This window comes from Protopterus annectens, chromosome 1.part0 (assembly GCF_019279795.1).
Source record: "Protopterus annectens isolate FY-2018-M chromosome 1.part0, PAN1.0, whole genome shotgun sequence".
Lineage (NCBI taxonomy): Eukaryota > Metazoa > Chordata > Ceratodontiformes > Protopteridae > Protopterus > Protopterus annectens.
The window spans coordinates 440,507,598-440,528,656 of NC_056725.1; positions in this window are offsets into that span (position 1 = coordinate 440,507,598).

The window sequence follows — 21,059 nt, forward strand, 5'->3', positions numbered from 1 at the left end:
AATGAATCTCTCTTTTATCATTTATTAGCAAGATTATGCAATTGATATTGATAAAATCCAAATGTGACCTTCTCATTACAAATTTCAACCTCAGAAGCCGCCTCAACAAAATCCATGAATTCCATGCAGCTATTTCCCTCTACTCCCCAGACATAGCCATTATAACAGAAACCTGGCTTAAACCCCATATTAAATCTGAAGAAATACTCCCTCAAGGGTATAGCATCTTTAGAGAAGATAGATTACTTAAACGTGGTAGGGGCACTGCTATCATATTTAAAGATAACCTCAAGGTAGCTCAGCTTAACTCCAACCCACCTAAATTACCTAATTCAGAAACAATAACTGCTAGGCTGAATTTAAACAAACAAAAATCTATTATCATTATAGCATTATACCTCCCTGTCCACTAATAATCTCCAACATATTGAAACAATCCTTGAATGGGCCTCCTCTAACTTTAGTCGGGAAACAATAATACTTGGTGACGTTAACCTCGACTGGCTCACTTGCTCCTCTAAATCACCAACTAACTTTATAAACCTATATAACTTTCACCAAAATATTATCCACCCAGCACGCATTGACAAGCACACAAATAAACAATCCATCCTTGACTGGACATTAACATATAAATCTAATATTAAATATGAAGCCAGATGTCTACCTGATACATTAAGTGATCATTTCCCAACATATCTCATGAGAAAAAATTCAAATAACTGTAGCAATATCACATTCCGCTATATCCGAAAAATAAATAATTCCCCCATCCATTTTCAACACTATCTTAAACCAACATAACTGGGCACCTCTAAAAACCTTACAACTAGACCTTGCAGTACAATACTTTAATAATATTCTTCTTCATACATTGAATGCTCTTGCTCCACTTAGGAAAATTTGTTCAAGAAACAAATGACTCCCCTGGTTAGCAAATGAAACACTTCATCTACTCAAGGAAAGAGATAGAGCATGGTCATGTTATCGCTCTGACAGTAGCAATGCTCATCTAGCATCTTACTGACAACTCCGAAATCTGGCTAAAAAACAAATCATACTAGACAAAAAGAAATACTTTCAATCTTGTCAACAAAAATACCAAATAAACCCCCCAAATTTTTGGCAATCGGTTAACCACCTTCATAAGCTAGGAAAGCCTACTACAGCAGTCCCAACTACAACCAGTACATCAGAATGCATCACCACTCAATTCAATAACCACCTACCTCAATAACCTTACTTTTAAACAATTCTACTAGCTCTCCTCTTTCCATACCTACCCCATCTAACTAGCAACCCCCCTATCTCATATCTGAGCCCATCCAAACAAGTCTCATACAAAACCTGCTCTCTAAGGTTAAGACATGCACTCTTGCCACCGATCAGCTACCTGGAGACTTTTTTTAACTAGCTGCCCCTTCCATTGCCTACCTTATATCCATTTTAATCAATTGTAATATTTCCGAACAGTACGTACTCAACCTCTGGAAAATATCCTATATAATCCCACTTCATAAAGGAGGATCTTCCAAAGACATTTCTAACTATAGACCAATAGCCATTCTCTCACCCCTAGCTAAGATACTAGAGAAGTGTATCCATAGACAAATACTAGGCCACTTCCTAAAGCATGACCTCTTGTCAAATATACAACATGGCTTTTGGCCCAAACACAGCACTAATACAGCCCTTATAACTTTTACCAACTCTATCTATCAGCTGAAAAACAATAGCCAACTTGTTTCTGCAACCTTCCTTGATATGTCAAAAGCCTTTGATACTGTATTTCACCCGATCTTATTAAATAAACTGGCTTTTTACAATCTCTGCCATGAAGGGTTAAGCTGGTTTCATAGCTACCTCTCAAATCATAAGCAGTCTACTCTATGGGATAATAAACTCTCTCCCCAACTTCCTGTATCAGTAGGAGTCCCCCAAGGCTCAATGCTTGGGCCTTTACTCTTCACTATTTTTACTAATGACCTCCACTCAGCCTCTAGCCCAGCCAGTATCATACAATACACAGATGATGCCACCCTTATCTGCTCTGCTCCCAATATTAACCAGCTTCAAGAGCAAATGGAGGAAGTAAGGATAGCTATGAAGAGGATGAAGAATGGAAAGGCTGTTGGTCCAGTTGACACTCCTGTGGAAGCTTGGAGGTGTTTAGGAGAAATGGCAGTGGAATTTTTAACCAGATTGTTTAATGAAATCTTGGAAAGTGAGAGGATGCCTGAGGAGTGGATAAAAAGTGTTTTGGTGCCAATTTCTAAGAATAAGGGTGATGTGCAGAACTGTAGTAACTACCAAGGGATAAAACTCATCAGTCACAGCATGAAATCATGGGAAAGAGTAGTAGAAGCTAGGTTAAGAAGGGAGGTGATGATTAGTGATCAGCAGTATGGTTTCATGCCAGGAAAGAGCAGTACAGATGTGATGTTTGCTCTGAGAGTTTTGATGGAGAAGTACAGAGAAGGTCAGAAGGAGTTGCATTGTGTCTTTGTGGACTTAGAGAAAACATATGACAGGGTGCCTAGAGAGGAGTTGTGGTATTGCATGAGGAAGTCGGGAGTGGCAGAGAAGTATGTAAGAGTGCTACAGGTTATGTACAAGGGTAGTGTGACAGCAGTGAGATCTGCAGTGGGAGTGACAGATGTGTTTAAGGTGGAGGTGGGATTACATCAAGGATCAGTTCTGAGCCCTTTCTTATTTGCAGTGGTGATGGACAGGTTGACAGATGAGATCAGATAGGAGTCCCTGTGGATTATGATGCTTGCAGATGACATTGTGATATGTAGTGAAAGTAGGGAACAGGTTGAGAAGACCCTGGAGCGGTGGAGATATACTCTAGACAGGAGAGGAATGAAGGTCAGCAGGACTAAGACAGAATATATGTGTGTTAATGAGAGGGAGGAGAGAGGAATGGTGAAGATGCAGGGAGTAGAGTTGGCGAAGGTGGTTGAGTTTAAATACTTGGGATCAACAGTTCAGAGTAATGGTGAATGTAGAAGAGAGGTGAAGAACAGAGTACAGGCAGGGTGGAGTGCATGGAGAAGAGTGTCAGGAGTGATTTGTGACAGACAAGTACCAGTAAAAGTTAAAAGAAAGGTCTACAAGATGGTAGTGAGACCAGCTATGTTATATGGGTTGGAGACAGTGGCACTGACAAAAAGGCAGGAGTCAGAGCTGGATGTGGCAGAGTTAAAGATGTTAAGGTTTGCACTGTGTGTGACGAGGGTAGACATGATTAGGAATAAGTATATTAGAGGGTCAGCCTAGGTTGTACAGTTTGGAGACAAAGCCAGAGAGGCGTGATTGTGTTGGTTTGGACATGTGATGAGGAGGGATGCTGGGTATATTGGGAAAAGGATGCTAAGGATGAAGCTGCTAGGTAAGAGGAAAAGAGGAAGGCTTAAGATAAAGTTTATGGATATGGTGAGAGAGGACATGCAGGTGGTTGGTGTGACAGAGCAAGATGCAGAGGACAGGAAGAAATGGAAACAGGTGATCTGCTGTGGCGACCTTTAACGGGAACAGCCAAAAGAAGATGATGATGACTAAAATGATTACTTTGTTTTCATTTTTGAGCATTCAGTATTTCATGAGACAGTTTCATATATATATATATATATATATATATATATATATATATGTGTGTGTGTGTGTGTGTGTGTGTGTGTGTGTGTGTGTGTGTGTGTGTGTATGTATGTGTGTGTGTGTGTTTTTTTTTCTTGTATGTGTATTGTGTATGCCATTCATCCAAAAGATTGATGTGATGAAATTGTTGTTGCATTTTTTTGCAGTCTTCTTAACTTATATCACAATACAGTGTTCTCATTTCAGAACAATAGAAATGTTTCTTGCTTTTAGTTGTTTTCAAGTTTTCATTAACAGCTACTGTTTATAATCAGGTAGTAGATTTAAATCTTTTCAGTCATGACCCTATCTTGTGTTGTAGCAAAACATAAGAGATACTAATGTAAAAAAAAAGCTGTCCATGAAAGGTAAAGTTTCATAGGTGCAAAAAATAACCGATTAACAGTTTATAAGTAAAACCAAGTTTTACTGTGTGCACAGAAAAATATGTACCTAGAAAGTATTAGTAAAGCAACTGGTGCCACTTATAAATATACCAAAATTCTACATGATATGCTGTGCTTCAGAAAAGTACATTAATGTATAAGTCAACCTAGATGTCAAGCAGGGGGAAATACTTACTCAAGGGATTTAAATTACAGTAGTGGTATTTGACATGGACTAAAGTAGGTCTTAATACTATCAGATAGTTCTGCATATTACTGATATTCTTTAAGATGACACGACACACTACCCCAAAGTACTGGGAGCCTAAGACAGACAGCTTTATCACTTTCCCTTTGAATTATTTACCGTAATTCAAGGGGAATAATAGATTCAAAGCTCACAATAAATCTTGTGTCCTGTTCTATGACTCAGATTTTACTGTGAGCCAGCAGGAATGATATTTTTTAATTCACCAAGCAAACAGAATTGTACTTTACTAATAGAAATTATGCAACTGAGTGCAAATGTCTTCCTTCAAACATAAACACCTTCTTTACCCATGGCAGCATTCACTTACCAGATAGAGCTTAGGAAAAAAATGAATTTGTTGGCTTCAGCTTTTTATGAAGGTATTTGTAGTTTAATGATATCATGTTTTCCAAAGAATGGATGGATTAAAAAATGAGAGTATATCTTACTTGTTGGTAAAGGTCTATTCATAGGTTCATAGGTTCATACTAGTGAGAGAGGACATGCAGGTGTTTGGTGTAACAGACCAAGATGCAGAGGACTGGAAGAAATGGAAACAGATGACTCGCTGTGGCGACCCCTAACAGGAACAGCCGAAAGAAAAAGAAGAAGAGCAAACTCAGACTGCCCTTCTCAACATAGAAAACTACCCTGCAGCCCATTAGCTAATATTAAATTTCAATAAAACTTAACTTACGGTATTGTCAAATGCTTCAACTCCTAACAATCATCCTCCTCTTACTATTCTTTCTTCCACTGGGACTAAAATAGAACCTGTTGAACACACAAAACTTCTGGGGGTCACTATTGACAGTGCATTGAGGTTCAACAAACACATAGCTCTGACAGTTAAAAAGTACATATAAAACTTGGCACTCTATACAAAGCTAAACCCGGTCTTACCAACCCTGCAGCCAGATTGGCCTTAGCTAGAACTCACCTGCTTTCTTCAATACTATACTGTTCCCAAATATTTTCCACCCTTTGCAAAACAGAAATTAATAACCTTGAATCCTGCTACAATAAGATTGCCAGGTTTGCATCTAACCACCCTCAAAAACACATCACTGTATTGCCCTCCATCACCTTAATTGTGTAGAACTCTCAAACTTACTTATAATTAATCAACTATTAGTTGCCCACTCAGTTATGTATAAACCAGATAACTGTCCAGCTCTAAGGGGTCTTGTCCAACCACATACAAACCTTAAATCTCTCAGGTCAGCTAACAAGGTACTAAAGTTAACAAATCCCATAACTCATTTGGTGACTCTTTATACAGGTGTATAATCTCTAAATACTGGAACTCTCTTCCCCAACAAATATTAGCCATCAACAACACACATGACTTCAAGCATGCACTAAAACAATATTTCTTAACCCACTGGACTTGCTCCTGTTGACCCCCAGACTAACCACTTTTTCTATACTATATTCCTGCTTGTATGCTTTTAAACTGGTGCTCATAGCCATCCTGGCAATGATAACACCTATTCATTCGATATTCAATTGGTACCGCCTTAGTTATTTCTTCCTACAAAAAAAAAATATCTATATATGTGTGTGTGTGTGTGTGTGTGTGTGTGTGTGTGTGTGTGTGTGTGTGTGTGTGTGTGTGTGTGTGTGTGTGTGTGTGTGTGTAATGATTAAAACTGCTAGCTATTATTTGTACTATAATTCATTTCATTTTCTTAGAACCTATTTTTTATTGTATTTGATGCATCTTAAGATCTTTTTGTATAAAAGATATCATCTTTTTCATGCTGTTTTACTATGCTGTATGTACTGGAGCTTTTCTCCCTGGGTCTCCACTGAAAATGGGCTTTTTTGCCCAGTCGGACAATTACCCGGTAAACAAATGTAAATAAATAAATAAATAATAAAATAAATAAATAAATATTACTCATATGTAACAACACAATGGTTTCATTTTTGTTTGTTCATTTAGGGTCCTTTATAAAATCTGTGAAAGCAATCCCTTTATACGGAGTCTGCTTGGTCAATATAAAATACAGAAAAGGAGATTATCTTCTTAGTAGGTGTGATGCACAGCCTACTTACTAAAAACGTTCTATAGAAAATGTTTGCTGCCTATACTAATTTTAGGAAAGATGTTCAGCATCCTTGACATTCCTGCTAATCAATGTTTTGCAGATTCAGTTCAGCAAACCCAATGGATGTCTGAATGAATTTGCTTTTCCAATTTCCCGGAGTGGTTCTCAATGTTCTAAATATAGAACACAAAGATGGCAGTCAAACTATTCTTATTTAAATCAATTATGTTCCAGCAATTAAACCTTGTGGTAGAGTTTGACTTAAGAGTCGTAACTTATCTTCCCTATCTGATAACTGCTTTCTTGTTGACTAAAATATACAATCTATCACAGAATCTCACATAGTTCTAGAAGATGGTCAACATAAGTATGCAAATAATTTGCTTCTACTGGCTAGTATTACCATTATGTCAACAGAATGACCAACCCTCATTTAAATAATCTTAAAGGGAAATGTTGCCTCATATGAATTATTTTAAACATAGTAAATTGTATCAAACCAGAAATGTATCCAAATAACTGGAGAATATTCACTTTCTCCTTCTCTTTTCATTCATTTATAACATGCAACACATTGGTCCAGTTCTCTATTATCATGTCTAAACGTTTGTTTTCCTGCATGGTGTTTCTTATTTGTAGATTAGATTGATTTAAGATTTTATTCAAATTTTGCACATTAATACAACACATTAATATTCAAAAGAAGAACAAACAATTACACTAAAAACAAAAATAAAACTCTTTTTACAAAATTGTCTACATCAAAATAATTAAAATTAAGCCTTACGATTTAAAGAAAGCTCTATGAACATTTTAATTAACCTAACTAATGTAAAATGTGTAAATCAATATTTTTCTAACAACACATTCAATGTTAACCAGTTACATTATTCAAAGGTAATCATATTTGTTCACATCTGCCATACAATCTTTGCAATATGTATAAATACCGCAAACAGGAGAGTAACTTCATAAATAGACAGATTTTAACCCCTTCTTATATATGCACAATGCACTCCAATATCTGGAAAAGACATATCAGGTAATTGCAAATATAGCACAAGACTTGATCTTAACAAACAATAAGCATCCCTTGCTTAACTTGTTATGGTCAAGTCTTGTGCTAGACAGTCAAATCTGCCAGTACTAATCAGCAAAGACAGTGGTAGAATGAAGAACAGATTTGTTTCTGCCTGCTGTCGGTACCGATAACATGTCCTTGACTTCCTGTTCAAACTTAGAAAGTAGCTAGAATAACAGAATGTGTCTTCAGCAACATTTTCTGAAGGATATGAAGTCTGAAACTGAAATGTATATCATTGTTTTGTGAATTAAGTCCTCAGTAATTTGTCTGAAAGACATAGATTTTGTGATGGACAGATGAAACGTATGAGGCAAAAATCTGGACATTCTGTGAAAATCTGGACAGTTGGAAGACATATCAAGGTGAATGTGAACATAGCAGACTATGTTACACTGTTTTTCTAACAGCAATTAAGTGCTTTATGGGTTTGAAAGTTGGTAAAACACTTAGTAGTTTTTTTTTTTCCTGTAGCTTGTAGCACAAGGAACACATAAAGCTACATGCACTTTAAAGGATTATGCTTGAGTCTCTCATCATAACCTTTATGTGTTTTGAGACACTGATGCCAAGATTTGCCTCTTGAGTGTCACTCTCGAGATGAATTTCTTGGCATCTGTGTCTTGAACACATAATAAGCAGGTTAAGATCAGCAACCCGATCATAATCCTCTGTATTTTTCCACATGCAGTTTAGTACCTGATCTCTTGTCATCTTATCCTATTTTTGGCTTAGCTGCAATGCATCTTTAATTTGTTAATATTATCACCACTTAAATCTATGGTTTTGCATATCATATTAAAATGAGTCCTTTATTGTATTCCTTTCCGCACATCCATTAATGAACATTTTTCTTCTCTAGTCCATCCTATCCAAAAATTGTGTGCCTTCCAAGCATTACAGCATTTAGGGTAACTGATCAACATGCAGAAACATTGAGTCACTCTATTATTTATATGTTTATTTATTTCACATTTGTTAGCCGGGTTGATCCAGCTGAACACAGGCCAATCTTCAGTGAAGATCCGAGGAGAAAAGCTCCAGCAAAATATACAAATTATTCAATTATACAATTTTCACAAAACTGAGTAATAATAACAGTTATACAATAATCACAAAGTTGAGTAATAGAAAAACAGAGAAAATAACAAGTATAGTAAGACACGTAGTAAAGTTGGTATGCTATTTACAGTCTATACATAGAGGACTTATACTAAATAATACAGGAGAAAGATTCTTATATGTTAGGCAAAACATTAGTGAGAATATACCATCATCTGATTTTTTTTAAGTAAGAAGTGTCATATGCTTAAGGCATAAACTGTAAGAGGGTGATTCCAGGAAGTGAAGAGAGTGGCAGAGTCAGTTAAGTGGGGTCCTGACAAGGGCATATCCATGACTTATAGAGGGAACTTCTTAATTTGATGCTACGTAAGGTGAAAGGGAGATTGTTCCAGAAATGAGATACAGAGGATGTATATAAATCCTTTGATGGATACTTGCATATCGAAATACCCATTTGCCAAAAAAAAAAAAAAAAAAAAACTGCTGAAATATAAAAAGCTTGCAAAAAGAAAATACTTTCCATTTGAGATCTTACAAGAAAGGAAAAAAAAAACATCTGTCATATTCAGACCACATTTGTATGAATAGCGATACTGTTATGGAAAAGGTTATTCGAAAATAAGGTTAGGGCTAGACTAAGCATGCATTAGTAAGGGGGCACTAACTTAGATGTACTCTCCAAGATATATTAGAATATAATTACACCAAATATTATTTTAAAAATTCAGGAAAACTTTTGTGGATCATTTAATGTTGTATACTATGGGTACCATCTGCATTGATGCAGCAGCATAAGAAACATACAGTAAGATTTGTATATATTTACACATTATAACTACGGGAAGTTGGAATATCAGAACATAGTATGCTATCCTTTTTCAGCAAGAAGGCAGCATCACTTGCACACTGTAGGGCCAAGTTTTGTCACAATGTTTACACACAGATAGATACTCTAGGCAGCACCACTTCATACTCTGCAGTATCAAACATTTATGTTGAAAAATATAAATCATAATATATCATTTACAGGGCACAAATACAAATTTGCCTACATGTAGGTTTGAGGCTGAGTAATGACCCACTAACTTCACAGTGGAGCTGTGAGCCTAAAGGAACAATTCTAGACAGATATTGTCTAGTGTTGCACCCAAGCCTTACAGAATTAAAACTTGTTAAGGTTTCTATGCTGTTAATGTAAATAAAAGAAATGACAAAAAATGTCTCTGTGTGCTGTCTGCCATTTTAATTTATCTAGGACATCAGGTTAGAAACGAAACCATGCATAATGACATTATAATAATTCAAAATAGCAATTTTCCTATTATTATTATTCTGTAAAAAAAGTGGTCCATACCCTTGTGTAGGGCATTGTGTTCCGCTATCCGTAATTTATAATAAGCAATAATTGGTGACAATTTCCCAGAGTTTTTGTAGCCCTAATTATTATAACCAACTCTGGTGTGGCACTATACCTTGAATAAAACAGGAAGCATCAAACTGTAAATTATTTGGACCTATTGGAATATCTTTTGTGTATATGGGTCTTTAGATGTCAGATGTATGGACACTACCAAAATTAAATTTTTGGATTCATGTCACTGTTCTGGTTATAGCAACAGCTGCATCACTGAGGCAGTCAAATACTTTTTCACCCCTAAGTACATTGCAGTTTTTCAGATATGACCCCCAGTATCTACACAAACACCTCTTTATGGCAGTTACTCAAAAATTTGGTAGGATGTCATGGAGCATCCAGAAACACAATTGATAACAGGAATAATGAATCAGCTTGGACTTCAGTTCAGGCTCTCTTTAACACCTTATGAGTTTATTCCTTTGTTGCTTGTATTCCATTTTGATCTCTTATAGCCATGCTAGATTCATGTTTTAGTGTAATAAGCAACTATCTGTGTAGAAAATGGTTTGTGTTTGTGAAAGAAGTGTGTACTTAGAGACATAAAAGGTAGATACCACTGCAGCCCAGCTGATCATGTAACTAGACAGGGCTTTCAAACAGTCTTCATTCACTTCCAGGCAGGCTCTTGTAAATAGATCTTTTATGTTTAGTATGTCAATGGTGACTACCATGATTGTTAGACATAAAATCATGATATCTTCAGACATGTACAGTCCCATTTCCAGTATCCTGAATGACATACTGATGTACCTATACATATTAGCTTACCAGCTACTCCTATACTTAGAAATGTCTGGCAGTGCTGTCTAACCTGGCAGCACTACATAGTGCTATGAAGTAAGACAGCCAATACTACTCTGTTGCACCTTACCAAGCAGTGAAATAACTACCTGCTGCGTCATACTGCCTTACTCAGTAGTGCTGACTCTGTCACACCTTACCAACTAGTGAAAGTAACTACCTGCTGTAGCATGCTGCCTTACTCAGTAGTTATCAAGCAGTGAAAGTAACTACCTGCTGTGGCATGATGCCTTACTCAGTAGTGCTGACTCTGTCGCAACTTACCAACTAGTGAAAGTAACTACCAGCTGTGGCATGCTGCCTTACTCAGTAGTGCTGACTTTGTTGCTCCTTGCCAACTAGTGAAAGTAACTACCTGCTGCAGCATGCTGCCTTACTCAGTAGTGCTGACTTTGTCACTCCTTACCAACTAGTGAAAGTAACTACCTGCTGCAATATGCTGCCTTACTCAATAGTGCTGTCCACTGGCAGCATACACTACTGTTTTTCACAAATTAAGTACATGCATTAGGCATACGGACTGTGTTGGCATATTACATAATGAAGAAATCTAATTTGTGAGAGCTGTCAATAGCACAGCTGCCAGATGAATGTCAATTTGTGGTTTAAGGCTCTAAACTGATAATTAGCTGCATTCCTGTAGCCAATGATACAGTGTTTGACTCCTTCCACCTCATTTTGTCAGTAGTGTGAGTTTGACCAAGTCACTTAATGAGACAATGCCCCCAGGCTGCCCCTGAAAAGGTGCACTTGGGTCTTGTGGGCTCACCAACTAAGCCACAGTGTAGGAGCAAGCAGGTACTGTGTGATAGGATGTTTGATTGCACTGGAGAGGACTCTGTTTCTGGTAATGAATTTCCTTTCATGCAGTAGAGGTGTTTTTCCCCTCCTCTGGTATGTTGCCAACATCATATGGTGACCAACATAATGGATGGAGAAGGGGATTCCTGTTTGTCAGTAAAGAGCAATATTCAGTCTCCTATTTCTGACCTATAAGTTACACAGCTGGAACCCACATGGACTGTACTGGTTTGCCATGGGGAATGGCACATGATTGGAGGGGTTGTCTCTTAAATATTGCACAGCTGTCTCTTATCCAATACAACAAGATTATGTAAGGGGTTTTGTGGATCTAGTGACATTGTGTTAGTGAGCTTGTTTAAATTAAAAGTTTGTTTGCCATTCTCCATTCTCTGCCAAACAAAGCCTTACATGGTAGCATAAGGATTTTATTAATCTGGCTCTGTATTTTTTGTCCTTCTCTTTTTCTGTGGAATACATAAAGTGAACTCTGTGATAAGTTTATGATTGTTTTGTTTCTTGAGAAGACATAAACAGAAGTCAGATAACGATTATGTGACATAGTCACCTGCTGTCTTCCTGTGGTAGTTTGTTCTTCATTAATGTCTAGAGTACAACTATATTTGAACACAACTTTCAGGAAATTCTTCTTGACTTAAATTCCTCAATGCATCTAGCAGTTTATAGTTAGCTAAAGGACCTAATTACAATGCAGCAGTCTCCTCGTGACATTTAGTTGTCTGGTCAGGCAGCAAAATTTATACTTTGGCTGTTTTTAATTCATCTCTGCTAAACATTCTACTTGCTATGTATATTACATTATATCAAAAATATGTATAAGTGTCTGGAAAGAATTTCAGTTCTTTCAAGATGATGTGTGTGTATTACTTGGTATCATTTTTATCATTACTTCCCTTCAGTTTTCTTTGCACACATTATAGCCAAGCTTCATTTTCATTTTTCAAAATGAGTCAAATGAACCCTGGGACAAGTGATAGGAGTAAGCCCTAATCACTACAGAAGATGAAATGAAGGTGTTATAGGCCTTGAATGGAGAGTAGTGTGATCCTTGCTAGCAGGGGATAATTGCAGATAAACTATCAGGCTAAATTCACTGAGCAATCTTCTGTGACTAATGACCTGCAAATTCATTCTGAATCACCTTGGAAAATATGTTAATTTTGGAATTTAATTTATGACGTGCTATATCTGGCTTTCAAAACCATCTGACCACACAAATTGTTTTTTGAGGTCTCTGCCTGGGCAAGCAATATTCTATTAACTCTGACAAGACTGTACACAAAGAAGAATCTGCATTTGTGATGAAACAGTACATTTTAGATGAACAAAACAAAGAAAACTGGTTTAAATATCCAAAATGATTGTGCTTTTTCCCAGCCCCAAATAATCTGAGAAGGACAATTTATGCACATCTATGAGATCAGGGGCCCTGGACTGAGAAGTAAAATGAAGAAAGCATTACTGAGTAGAAATATAATAATATGATAACACTTCAGCTGTGCTTAAAGGATCCACTCATTTTTTCATACTAGATGAATAGATGCACAGTAAATTTATATTTTATCAAATCAAATTTGACAGAAAAGAAACACCAGAGTGGTAATTACAATATTTCTGTTATTTAGAATGAAACTTATGACTCAGAAGGTTTAGTTGCAATCCAAACTGTTTTTGAACTAGAAAGAAGAAGATTGCTGCTTTCTTGTTATTTCTCTCATAAGTGTAACATAGATGGTTCAGCCACATGGGGCACCTGGATGAAAGAGATGTCTATTTGTGGTACCAGTTCTTCTACAAAAGAGCATTATTATAAGCTTTAATACATGTGAGCAAGCAATGCAATGGCTTTTCCCAGTGAGGGGTCGCCAAAGCAGATCACTGGTCTGCTATTGATTGGCAGCAGAGTTATACGGTGTTGAGTTGCCAGCCCAGCACCCAACCTTCAGAGAAGGCACACACACCCACCTGCACATATTTAAAGCTCACTAGACCACAGAGAGGACATGCAGACTCCACACAGAAGGCACTCCAGCCAAGAATCAAACCGAAGACCCTCTTGCTGTGAGCCAACAATGCTAACCACTGCTCTACATGAGCAATGTATGATTTTCTTCCTAATCCTAATGCTGAACACAGTTTGGATTTTTGAAATAGTACTATACACAGGTCAGCGTGCTCGGACACGTTTGTCTTATTCGTGTCATTACTGCCAGTCGTTTCATGCTTTGAGACTGTAACAAGAAATCTGTTTGACATGAAAGTAAAACATGAAACAATATATATTGAAACAAGTAAAACAAATGCTTTCAGATGTGTTAATTTTAAAGTACATTAGTCAATGAGGGGAGAGTGAAGACAGCAGAATTGTTTACTGATTTTCTTGGTAAGAAATTGATTGTCCAGAACCTATTTACTGATTTTTATTTTCAACCAAGAAAAGATTATTTTTAGAGTATATTTTCAGAAGAATCCTGAGAAAAAAAGATTCTAGGGGTACAAGCATCAAATAAATCAAGATAATACAAAGAAGGGTTTTAAGGAATATAAGCATTATCTAAATACTAAAATAGGTGATGACTAACTCAACTGAACCAGATAATAGGTGAGTGATCCAGTCTGCATAAGCATATTGAAATATTCTATAGTGCTTGCTGATCTGTAGCCCAGGTATCTGCTAAACGACCAGTTTAAACTACAACACTGCAGTTTATAGATTGTTGCTAAGTTATGCAAAATTAAGGAGAACCATTCATCATGTGAGTTTTTGGCTCATAGTTTATTTTGGTCATTTCGATCTCTGTGAAGTATATAAGTCTGTGATCTCTGATGTTAAAGAAATTATAAAGGAAATTATGCAAACCAGCTTTATAGTATGATGCATTGAAATTGGTCAACTATTCTGGAAAACAGAGCAAATGACAGCTTAACTGTATACTACTATCATTAACAAGACAGTCACACTGGGGGTATTTTACATAGCAGCAGAATGCAGTATGAGAAGTGTGATGGCATAGTACCACAGAGCATTGTATTGTCATCTTACAGTGACTAGTTATCAGTTTAAGTTTCTGCTTCTTAGTTCCTGATTAGGTGCCTTCTGTGAAGACACTGCATGCCCTCCATATATTCCTGCAAGTTTTTGTGAAGCCCTCGTTTCCTTCCATATCTTAAATACATGTTATAGATGAATTGTTATTCCTCCAAATTACCACAGGTATGCATCCTATTTATGAGTGAGTGAGTGAGTGAGTGAGTGAGTGAGTGAGTGAGTGAGTGAGTGAGTGAGTGAGTGAGTGAGTGAGTGAGTGAGTGAGTGCGTGCGTGCGTGCGCGCGTGCGTGCGTGCGTGTGTGTGTGTGTGTGTGTGTGTGTGTGTGTGTGTGTGTGTGTGTGTGTCATAAGACAGACTGGTGTCCTATCCAGGGTTAAATTATCTGTGTTGCACACATCAATGACAGGGATTGGCATTGGCTCTGGCCTACTCATAAACCTGAACTGAAACAGCTGGTATCAGAAAATGAATAAGCGAAGATAGACAATAGACGTATAAGTTGCAATGTATCATAAAAAATGAAAATAAGCTTGCGGAATCAAATTAATCAGAAAAATGTTTGAATGATAGATCTATAAACAATGAAGACAACGTAAGTTTTACTCAGGTTCTTGGGATGTGATAATTTACTGATAGTGCTACAAATCAATATGACATAATAATGCAAATGGAGCAACTAAGCACCCATGTTTTTGATAAAAATATACCTAAACGGTAGTCTTGTGAACATTGTTGCTGTCAATATGACAAATTATTCTATATTTTCATGGCAAAGTGAAATATTCAGATCCAGAAAAAACAGTAGTTTATCAGTGATGAAAGAAAAGAAATAAATCAAAACTGAATCACAAGTAAAGAAAAGTCAGCATTCTGAAGAGCTGACACATGAGTAAACTTGAAGACAGAGTTTGCACTTGTGGTGGCAGTTCTGTAAGTTGTTAGGTTTATGCATAAGAAGGGGATAGCAACATCAGAGATGCATAGAACTGCAAGCTGCAATTTCCTGCGCACAACAATAGCTAATGTTTTAATGCATGATTTGGTGTAATAACAATTAGGTACTGCTGGAATAATGACTGCAAATTTTGGTTAGATGCTAGTATTGTCAATAATGGATTGTTTTTGTCTCTCTCCCCCATCCCTTATCTTCATTTATTATTATTTATTATTATTATGATTTAATATTAACATATGCTGTTAAACTAACTATATTTTTACAAAATGTGATGTAATATTGTTATGTGTTATCATGTTTTCACAACTAACATAATTTGTTAAACTAATTATTTTATTGCCCTTATGGTTTACTTCTTACCGGCATGCTGTTACCTTACTGACTGTTACGTTATTTACTGTTGTGTTACACATAATATACATTAATATGTATTTGGATTAATTAAAATGATGTTCCATTCTGTTAATACTAACAATGGTTTGGTTATTACTAACCTTAACTTATTGCTATACCTCATTCACCACAGCACATTAAGGTAGGCCAGTTATGGCTGATCCACCTACCTTGCCTCATCTGTCCGTGGCACCGGTTCCCAGCACGTCTAAGACCCAGACCAGTGGTGCCCCCTCTGCTGCCACTGCACTACCAGTTGCATCAGGTTGTACTGCCCCATAGAAAAGGGCCTGGCACCCCCTCTGGGAGTGGTGGTAGAGGAGGTGTTGTCATCTAGGATGAGATTCCAGTCTTGGTGTGCAGGATAGTATACCATGGGTTTGACCGCCGCTTGCACTGGATTGAGGGTATGCTGGCTGACCTGGTGTGGCAGCCTCACCTTGGTGTGCATCCTCCAGCACTGTCAACCTCAGGGCAGTGAAGGAGCAGTGCCAACAGTCCCATGGGTGGAGATGTGAGGCATGCTGATGCTATCTGGAGGCACATGGGACTTGGATTCCACAACACCCTCCCTATCCAAGGTGTTCACCCCATTCATGTGTCACACACCATCCCTGCCTGCTGTCTTGTCTGTTTGCAAATGCATCCTCACCTACCCAACTTACCTCCCCCACAGGTATCTATGTCCCTTCCCCAACATTCCACTCTCACCTTAAAAAAATGGGCACCTGTCCCAAAAAATAATATTGTTCTATACATAGCTCTGCGTTTAGCACACGTGTCCACTGGAGACACGTAATTTGATCCAAATGGCTTGACAATGCAGTTATGTTGTCCTCACCCCTCTATCTGGGGTTGAGAGTTCAAAGTCATGTACAAATTCTGCCAAAGTGCACAGTTGTTGCTGTACAATAAATGAATAGCTATGGTTCTTTTCTACACCCTTCCTGTACATTCCTACCTGTCTTTTATAATGTTTTCCCCCTGCTTGCACCCCATGTCACCACTTTCCTATCCCCCATTTTTCTTTTTTTATATTTCTAGTGCATTGCTGCACAGTGCACCACATTGCACAGCTTCACTAAGCTCAGCTAAATAGAGCTATATTGATTATATGTGTTTTTAAACTTTTAATACACACTTACAAAATAAACATCTGTCCCATATTTCGAACCCAAGACCATCGCACCTACAGACCACTTGCATTAACCTGCCACACCACACAACTCTTAAGTATAACAGATGATTTAAAGAAAATATAGTAATTGTCACAGTCATTAAGCATTTTTCAGCAGAGCTGCATGTGTGCCATACCATGCAAACTTAATTAAAATATAATTAAATTATAAAGATTAAAAATGGGAATGTACCTTGGACTTTGGTGCAATAGTACACCACTAGAAAGCCAGAGACATAATAATGGATGTGTGTGAGGCCTGTGATAGCAGGTAAATGGTCCTTCAGCAGCAACATGTAGAAAGACACCTGCTAATACATGAATGGCAAAATACATGTTCAGCTGGGACCCAGGTGCATACATACATCCATACAAAGCCATGCACATACTGATGGATCTAGAAAATATATGTCTCTGCCTCTATGTGTGCACATATATCTTGCAAGTACACCTGCTGCAGCAAGGAATCAGTAGCGTAGTCTGTTAATCGCCTTACAAAAGGCACATTTTGACACACACAGTCCTGGGTTCAAATCCAGTGGTGTGTAGAAGTGAATTTAACAGTATTGTGAAGGTAGCAATTAATGACTGAGTCATGCACACTTTATCCACACAATGCATTTCAAATGACATGTCAGCTTTTCACTGATGGAAGTCACAGGCCAGCAGGTAGGAACACACTTCACATATCCCTATAGCAAAACTTATATGTCCATAAAGTATCACATCATGCGCAAATATGCATTCACACAGAATGTCAATGCAGGTACTGCAATGAGGGCCACTAATATCAGAGTGCACCACACTATCCTTCCAAAGACACTGTGCAGATTATCACAGCTGTGCAGCTAACATACACATTGGAAGTCCCTTCTTTTAACAAGGCCTGCCCTTATACGCGCTGCAAATTGCTACCAGACTATAACACATGGCCTGGCAGTTTCCCAAATGGTGGACATATTCTTATATTTATATCCCATCTTACCCAAGGACACATCAAACATGTTGCCTAGTACTGTGTTAATGATACCGTTGCCTAACACACTTACCTTAAACACATACCTTATTTGGAGTGAAAAGGGTGGCCTCACTCTGGGTCTTCCTCTACAACAAGGCTCACACAACTTCCACAGTTACTCCTACAGGTTGTTGTCCTCCAAAGTGTTCACAATCTCTGCCTGTGTTTATTACCAGCAGCAGCTGCTGCAGCCTGTAACACACATCTCTATGGTAAGGTTTCTGCCACAGACCTGCCCTCTGCGATGATGCAGTCTCCTCATCCCAATAATGTCCACCACAACATATTAGAAAGGGGCCCTAACCTACATGAAGGCCTTATACATTGTACAGTGTTTGCATGTCTTTTGTTGATGATAGTACAAATCAGCTGTGCTTGCTGCAGTTAGCATTTCAGACTCACAGATTGGTTTAAAGGCAATCACCCACTGATATGAAGCATGTTAAAAAGGCAAGCAGTTGGCTATGGGGAAAAAGTCTGTATTAGACTTTCTTCACACAGAGCACACCTTTCTGAAAAATTTACTACATATCAACAGAGGCGTATTGTACTCCACCAGGTATGTAACTGATTTTGTGTACAACAGGAAGCAGATAGGTGAATAGATGTATGGGGAATAGGGAATACAGCATTAAGCCTGTCGTGGACCTGTGATAATGACATGTCATTGATCTCCTGCTGTCTTACACCTACACAGGATGTACTATACATCAAGGGTTCATTGTCTGTTGTCAACACTGATCTCATTGGACTGTCCGTTTATAGTGGTTGTAATAGAAAGCTGCTAATTGTGTGGCACTGTTCCTATGACATATTATCGGGGGGTTGCCCCTAGGGGACACACCACAGTAGACTTGAGTGCTGGGTGTATGATCATAGAGCAGTATCTCTCATGGCAAACATGGCAATACCTGAATACTGCTACTATGTCAGTTGTTTGAATACTGTGGAGTATGATATGTGTGAGCAAGCAGTGGATAGTGCCAGCCATGTTGTCCTTACTGTACCTCTACATAGTGTACTTCCACGTATGTGATCTTGTATTGTGTTCCCCTTTTTGTTGTCTTTTAGGAATCATGTATTGTAAATGGCATGCATCCTTCTCTGATGTGGGAAATTAAATTATACTGAAAGGACTAAGGCAACATCATCACATCCTACTGTCCAGAGGATAGCAAAACAGGGAACAGCAGACTGCATTATGGGCAGACCTTGTCTGTGATGTGAATGGCACAGCCCATCAGGGCAGGAAATATGAGCAGGTTCGACACCATGCAATGGACATTACCAATGCTGCACAATACCAATAATAATAATAGATGTATGTGAGGCTTGTGATAGCAGGTAAATGGCCCTTCAACAGCAACATGTAGAAAAACACCTGCTAAGGTTTTAATGGCAAAATACATGTTCAACTGGGACCTGGGAGCACACATACATCTATACAAAGTCATGCACATACTGATGTATGTAGAAAATATATGTCACAGCCTCTATGTGTGCATATATATCTTGCAAGTACACCTGCTGCAGCAGTGAATCATGGGTCACTCAGAGCATGTTTCAGGCCATCATGGAGGCGCAGGCATATTCTAAATGGAACACTAGATGTATGCTTAGGGTTATGGATGCAGAACAGTCTGACATCTGTAGCTGCCTCACCCGCATTGGGGATACCCTTGATCGGTTGACTGATGCAGTGGACAGAATGTGGGCTGAGACAGTGTCTATCTTGGACTGCACAATTTCTGTGCTGGAATGTGTGGCTGGGGTTGAGCATCAGATTTGTGGACATAGGTCAGCAACCCCATCTGCTGAAAGTCCATGTGGCCATGCACACTCACGCTCCCGTAGTGGCAGTGCATCTAGTGCTACAGATTGGGGAATGCTGTCTACACCATGACATGGCAGGCCATGGGCTAGTGGTCATGGCATTCCTGTGGTGGACATGGGTCCAGCAGACAGCAGTCACCATCACATATTAGTACTGCTTCTGACCTTGGGCATGGAGGTGCCAGTGCAACTCCTGGCAAAGCCAGTTCCCATGTTCGAGGATGGAGATGGTGAACTGTCAACTCTACCATGTACAGTCTAAAGCTGTCCAACATACACACACTAGGGCACCAGATGTAGCCAGGAATTGTGCTGTTAATGGTGGAGGGCCTGCAGTGGAACAACCGTTCAGGGCCAACTTAGGCACACCCAGCTCTCAGGCATCCATCACACCATACATTGTGGAGGTGGGTGCAACAGTTTCCACAGCAGAGGAGCATGCATGTAGGCTTACTGTGATCAACACTCTAATACTGTAGCAGTTAGTGTGTCAGGCTGTACATACTTTTATGTGGATGTCAGGTCTTAGTTTTTTGGGAGAGGGAAAGTTTTACCTCAGTTGTACTCTCATACTGTTTGTGAGTACTCTCATACTTAGAATGTGACCAATACATCAAGTAACACATTAGGTACTGTAAGTGTGAGATATATGGATGTATTACCTTATTGTGCTGCAACATGCATTGGTACTGACATTACCTCACCCTCAACTTTTCACAGGTACTTCAGGTATTGGCCAAGGCCATGGTCCTGCACCTGGTAAGCATGATGCAGATTTGTTAAGGAACATTTATATTCTATTAAAGTTAAGGGTCAGAATAATGCCCTATTTAAACATAATGTCATGTGTAAACAGGGTAGAATGTTTTTATTTTCCATTCTGGAACAGATACATAAGGACCTTAGAGGGGATAATCACAGGAGTTGAGCAGAGCAAATAGAAACACTTTGGCAGTGACAGTCAAGAAAAGATAAGCCTCCTGGTTTAAATGAGGCATTTACTCTAAAATGCCTTTTAAAACACAAAAGGCTGAAAGGACATTAAATTAGGCAATGAAACATGTATTTCAATATATTTGTTAAGATAGGTGTACTGGGTTTTTAAGTTCTGTTTTAT